Source organism: Teleopsis dalmanni, chromosome 2 (genome assembly GCF_002237135.1).
Source record: "Teleopsis dalmanni isolate 2A chromosome 2, ASM223713v2, whole genome shotgun sequence".
In the NCBI taxonomy this organism is placed as follows: domain Eukaryota; kingdom Metazoa; phylum Arthropoda; class Insecta; order Diptera; family Diopsidae; genus Teleopsis; species Teleopsis dalmanni.
In genome coordinates this window covers 35,975,821-35,983,142 of record NC_051847.1, presented here as the reverse complement: position 1 = coordinate 35,983,142, position 7,322 = coordinate 35,975,821, and the positions used below count along the sequence as shown (strand labels likewise).

Sequence of the window (7,322 nt, the reverse complement as noted above, 5' to 3'; positions counted from 1 at the left end):
ACCATAAATATAATTTTTTTAAAATTGAAAAATATTTTTAATGTATTATATGTAACTTTAATATGTTTATAAGCATTAGTATTGTCACGCATATTTATTTATTTTAGAATCTTCTTTTTTCACAAAATATCATCCCTAATATCTGTGTAGGCTATCAGTTAGAAAGGGTTAAATACGACTGCTGTTCCGATTGGTGGCTGGCTATTCTTTGTCAAAGCACTTTATGCGCTTTTGATACGACTCGTTTTTGTTCTCAACTAAAGGGTTAAAAAACGGAAAAGGTAAACGAGAAATAACTTAGTTAAAGCGGACTAAGGTTATAACACCCTTAGTTCTATCAACGCAAGTACTTAATCATTTCGATAGTGGGCGTATGCAATTAACTGAAAAAAAAAATTATATTCTTTGGACTATTTAATATTAATATTATCAATAAAAACATATTACCATGGCTTGTGAATATTTTTGGCTTTTGTATCTTTTCTTCACAGATTCCGAAGAGGAAAAATGAACATTCACTACTCCCAGAAAAACAAATATTATTTGTTTCTGCAATTAAATTAATGACATTTTTTGCTCTGTCTCATACTTAATGTCAGAATAATAAATATAGGTGTACGACATTATAGCAGCCCGTGAAAGAAGAAATTTTTTTCTGAACAATCAAATCAAAATTTTTAATTTATAAGCAAAAGTACCGCGTCATTTTGAAATTTATTTATATTTGCATACACAAATGTATATTACATATTTTTTAAGTAACACAATTTTTTTTCTTTACTTTCGCTTAGGGCGCATAATATGCAAATTTTTTTTTCCCTGCCTTACATTCGTATATTTTATCCATCCATGCGAAGTATGTATTCGCCTAACCCACTCCATAGCATTTACGATTTTTTATTTTACGACAAAAGTCAGCGCGTAATTTTCATTTTGTTTTTTTTTCTTTTATTTTTCGCGATTTCCACTTTGGAAAAGGCTTTGCGTAACATAATGAGAAATTTTAACTCCAGCAAGGTATGCGGCGACACATCCACTCGCACCTCTAACAAGACACACTCCACACACACAAACGTTGAAACAGAAGGATTCAAGTCAGTTGGCGCATACCCCCATCAGTTAATTTAAGAAATGCTGTTTAGCTTACGTCGAAGCTGCAGTCATCTGCTTCGCGTTTGATACCGTCGAGGCCTTTGTGATTTTAGCTCTATTCTGATACTGAAGCTGATGCTGCCGAGGTTGCTTGCGGCTTACGCCAACATGGAAGGGTGGAATAATTTATGAGACCCGTGTGTCTTTGGCGTAGCATTTTTAGCGTAAGTATGCACGCTGACATCTTCTTAATGAGTAAAAAACAAAATAAAATAAAACTGGAAAATGAGAAGTAAGAAATGCTTATATTACTTTAAATTAAAGTAGAATTAAGTTTGGCGCTACAACCAGTCACGATGACTTTCAAAATTATTGCATTTGGTATTATTAATAGATTATCTATTTAATTACTTTTGTATTAAGTTGTCTAAGTTCATACATTTACTTATTTACTTATTTACGTGGTACATCCGCACAACGACATGCTAAGAGACTTTAGAATAGACTCGATCAAAAAATACACAAGGGACAGAGCCCCGAAGTTATATGCGGAAATTGACAGGCTACCCTACTTACCACTATCTAATCTTAGAGTAATCACTCTCCGCACAGGGAAGTACGCAGATCTTAGATCAATCACTGAATAATCATGAAGCTTATAGGCAATGCATAAATTAGTCATTGATATGGGTGGGATCCTGTAGTACCCCCAGCTATCAAAGAGTAAAACATACTTACATACTTATCGATATGTAAAGATTAATTAAATTAATTTTTGTTCCACATAATTTCATATTACAAGATACGTGTATGCACTTTACAGCATTATAGTGCTTTATAGAAACACTTTATACACATCAATAAAATTGTTATGGTATATAAATAAGCTGTAGCATAGCTCTGTTATTATGTGCAGCAAGACTTGTAATTAGTTGATATAAACGTTTAAACAATGTAGAATACATATCTCTGATCCATGTTTGTATAACAAACGTGTTTTGTTAATTTATTTAATGAATATATAATTTGTAAAGATAATTCTATTGCTATCCTATTACATATAAGGGTGGTACATAACTTTGTAGCCGGATCTATTAAAAACGAAAATACTGTTCTATGTCTTTTTCTATTTAGTTGCTTTTGTCCATATATTTACTTGTTGATAATTTTGTGTGATATGTTTCATCTCACATAAATTCTAGAATAAAATTATGTAAATTAATCAACGTTTATTATGTGTACGCTTTGAAGAGCTTACGGAATGCGATGCTTCCTAGTGAAGCGTTTCCTTGTTTAGTTTGTTGTAACATAGCTCTTAACTAAAATTAATTTATTGTAAAAGGTGATGTGATAACAAATCATGACCATGTGATACAGTTAGTTCACATGTCATGACATGAACTAACTATACCATCCTCATTTGTACTGCCTTTTAAAAAATTCAGTGCATACTCTTAGGCGACACAAATGAGTAAAGGGCCCATTAGACAGCAACGTTCGTTGTCAACGCGCGCTTGCCATTACACAAACAATTTTTTAACAATTTTTAAAACACGCCCCAGATAAAACAACAAATATACTAAAAAATCGCTCTCACGTGAGAATTTTTTCTCCTACTTTTCTCCTACTTTGTGAAATGCGAAATTTGTTTGTGTAATAGTAACATTTGAAATTTTAAGAAATGTGTTGACGAAAATCAAAACATTTTGATATTTCTTCAACCATGCTCGTGTTTTTGCATATACAGTCGGATTTGGTCGGCATGCAAAATTTTATTTATTTTGAGAAATGGAAGCGTAAACATCGTTTAAATGCACGCATGATTTGTCGTTAGGATGCGATGCTTTGCAAATATGAATGAATTTTATTTTAAATATTTGTATTTTCTACCTAGGTAAAATTTTTTAATTTCCAAAACATTTTATTAAGAAGAATTAAAATATTAATAACCTTGGGCTAAAAAAATATAACCAAACATTAAATTACAATGAGAATTTTGTTTTAAATATTAATTGCATTGTGCACCTACGGAAAATTTGTTATTAAAATATACCAAAAAGAAAATTAAATTATATAAAATATAATATATATAAAAATAAATATATAAATTGAAATCATAAAAATAAATATAAATATATATATTAAAATTATAAATTAAATGTGTAACATTATTTTTCGTAAGGAAATTACGCATAGCAGCCGCTGTCGACACTTCAGCGATTGCTTTAATACTGATGAGTGAACAAATTTTGCATTGTTTGCTGGAGGCGTGTTTAAAAAATTGTTGGTAAATTTAATGTGTAATGGAGAGAGAAGACTTCGTGTGTTTGTCAACGCGCGTTGATGTCTAAAGGCCACTTAAGACATCAACGTTCGTTGTCAACGCGCGCTTGCCATTACACAAACAATTTTTTAAACATTTTTTAAACACGCCTCAGATAAAATAACAAATATACTAAAAAATCGCTCTCACATGAGAATTTTTTCTCCTACTTTTCTCCTACTTTGTGAAATGCGAAATTTGTTTGTGTAATAGTAACATTTGAAATTTTAAGAAATGTGTTGACGAAAATCAAAAAATTTTGATATTTCTTCAACCACGCTCGTGTTTTTGCATATACAGTCGGATTTGGTCGGCATGCAAAATTTTATTTATTTTGAGGAGTAGAAGGGTAAACATCGTTTAAATGCACGCATGATGTCGTTAGCATGCGATGGTTTGCAAATATGAATGAATTGTATCTTTTATTTTAAATATTTGTATTTTCTACCTAGGTAAAATTTTTTAATTTCCAAAACATGTTATTAAGAAGAATTAAAATATTAATAACCTTGGGCTAAAAAAAAATAACCAAACATTAAGTTACAATGAGAATTTTGTTTTAAATTTAATTGCATTGTGCATTTACGGAAAATTTGTTATTAAAATATATCAAAAAAAAATTAAATTATATAAAATATAATATATATGTAAATAAATATATAAATTGAAATCATAAAAATAAATATATAAATTAAAATTATAAATTAAATGTAGAACATCATTTTTCGTAAGGGAATTACGCATAGCAGCCGCTGTTGACACTTCAGCGATTGCTTTAATACTGATGAGTGAACAAATTTTGCATTGTTTGCTGGAGGCGTGTTTAAAAAATTGTTGGTAAATTTAATGTGTAATGGAGAGAGAAGACTTCGTGTGTTTGTCAACGCGCGTTGATGTCTAAAGGCCACTTAACGAAAACAATGACAAACGCTGTTTTCTTCCTTCTTAGGTAGATATAGTTTTAATATATATTATATATGTTTAAAATTAAAATATTATATTTATTTATTTAACAGATTTGTTTCTGATAGTATAGATTTAATTAAAATTATATACTTTATATAAAATATTGACTTTAAGTACACATGACTAACTTGCTTTATTTAGCTGAAATGCTATCGAAAAAACGTGCTGTTAAGGATATTGTAAAAAATCCACCCCCTTTCCTACTTCTTGCAATGTCGTAATTTTGCATTACCGAAATTCAAATCATATTAATGAAAATTTTTATAGTACACTTTGTATGGAACGTAATGGATAATACTCGTATGCAAACGAATTATATTCTTTCATTAGTAATGCTGGTATAATACATAATATAACATATATAAAGGTTTAGGAAGTAATCTCAATAACTATAATTAAACTATAAGCTATATAGCTATATAGATAGCCTTAAAACGTTTTTGATGGATTCATGAAAAGGCTTAATAAAATGCGTATATAAGGTAATAAGATCAAAAGTCATCCCGTTTGTAAAGAAAGGTCCCATTTATATGATTTAAAATAGTTTAAGCATTTTTATACTATTAGTTAAATTAATTTCCAAACTATTTAATGAATTATTTAGATTTAATCATATATTAACAATTAATTTACCACTCAATTAACTATGTCATCGGTGAAAGGTTCAATTTTAGGTGTGTTGTCACTACGCCTACGGCTATACTTTCTACGAGATTTTTTATAAATTTTTATTTTTACATTTTTATACTTTTTACGCATAATTGAATTTTCAAAAAATAAACAAAATTAAACAAATAAACGCTTAAGTATACGCCTGCTGCCCAAACTATACGCAATGGCATTAAATTACATTTTAATGGCCTCAGCCCAAGTGCACCGGTGCAGGAATGTAACACCTGCAACAGGATTTCAATCTTATATGCTCTGTTTATTTCAATTGCAGTGTTTTATAGTATTTCGGAATTATTTTCTTACAAAGGATTTGTGCCTTAAATTTATCAAAGATATAAATCAAAAGATAACGGAAAATGTCCTTGTGCCATTGATGTTGCAATATTGCAAATACAAAAAAAAGAAAAAACAAAAGTAGAAAAACATAAATACAGATTTTTTATTTTAATTATAAAATGAAACTTTGCTTAAAAGAGTGTTGATGAAGTGCCGGTTATGCTTGGATCGTCAAAGAGGTTCTCATAAAGCGACACAATGAAGTTTCAATATATAAAGTGCTTATAGAGAGGTATTCTTCAGAAATTCTCAATCACAACTAAAGATTTGTCTGACCTAATTTTGGTGCTGTTAGGTAGCACTAGTGCAAACTTAACAGAAATAAGTTTTAGTTTATCTCATTGTAAAGGCTACAATAATGATACGAGTAGTAGTGATTTTTACTAAGCCTTGTTATATAAACACCTATATTTGGCTTGGAATTTGAGAAGCAATCAAACCTATGTTGTGACCTGTGTTATCGCAAATATGTGACTCATATACGTAATGTTTTTTATGATATAAGATATGATTTTCTGTTATCATTATTATAAAAAAACACTATTTCTGAATTGAAACTTTAGATGAAACCATGGCCATATTGTGATTTTGGTTATAACAAACATGTGGGTCAAGTTTAGTTCACATCCGTCAAAACAGAAAAGCCATGATTAGCTGTACGTGTTTAGGGCTATAACAAATATTTGTGCCAAGCTCAATCCAAATTCTTTATGAAATGAACAAACACAATAGTAATATATTATATATATGTAGAGTCAGTGATTGTGATTTTTTTGATTTCCTGATTTTGACTTTATGAAACTATTCGAAAGTTCCGAACACTCTTTGCCAATATTAAAGAATAATATTGTAGGAATCACCAAAACGCTTACGAAGAGCATAGTATGCATCCAATACAAAAGTATCAAGTCTTTATTATTATAGAAGATATGAAAATGCCACATACTCGTTAAAAATTTAAATAAATAAATATATATCTATTCATTTACAATTCACTTCTAGTAACTTTGATTTATATTCGCACTATAATCGCAATAATTCTTTCACTAAATGCTTAATTAACTGCCACTTTTAAGTCGTAATCATGCAGTTATCAACAAAATGTTAATTTCCCATAATTTGTACCGACTTCAGCCAATTTCACTTTCCACAAGTTTTCAGCCGCCAGCACTAACCAAAGCGAAGAACTAATAAAAACTTAATCCTCCTCCGCAACACGCCCAGATATAAACGCCATGAAAATTATTGTTTAGCCTTTTAATTTTCAAGCCACACCACACAAAATGCAATGGAATTTCATGTAGGCAATGTAAATATGTTGAAACCACTCGTGTCCTTGCGGACTCTCACACTCAGGCGTAGTTGGTGTGATTGTTGTTATTTTTGTATTTATTTGGCTAATAAGAAATTAACAACTTAATTAATTTCATTGCCATTTATCTTCTTCGCAAACATTGGTCTCCTCTACTTTGTATTTCAACACATAAGATTTATTTGGTTGGAACTGAACAGGGACATTCACACAAGCTGTTCCAACACATAAACGGAAGTGGTTATGTTAGTGCGAATAGTTTAGTCCTGAGAACGAACTTTTATATTTTACGAGTTTCTAAAAGTTCATCCATGGATTCGTACATATGTGGAAGACAAACAGAAAATGGAAAAGTTTTGGACTTATTTGGCTATTGTATAAGTTGGCGTAATTTAAGTAATGCCACCACCAGTTGCTTAATGAACTTTTTGGGTGGCAGCTTTCACATTCTGTGTGATATTGCAAGAGTTAGTATTAATATCAAAAGTACAGGAATATTTTAAATAAATTCTTTAATTATAGAGATTTAAATATAAAATGTAAATCTTTGCAAGGTTAAAAAATATCTCATTTGTTTAATTGTACTTTGTGTGGTTTAAGAATGAGTATACGGTGAAGATA

General features: G+C 29.9%; 1 protein-coding gene across 1 annotated transcript in view; it reads left to right on the top strand.

Moving 5' to 3' along the window:
• Positions 1-7,322, top strand: part of LOC119674309 (neurogenic protein mastermind-like) — a 596,927-nt gene that overhangs the window by 108,878 nt on the left and 480,727 nt on the right. The gene's annotated exons all lie outside the window — the stretch shown is intronic.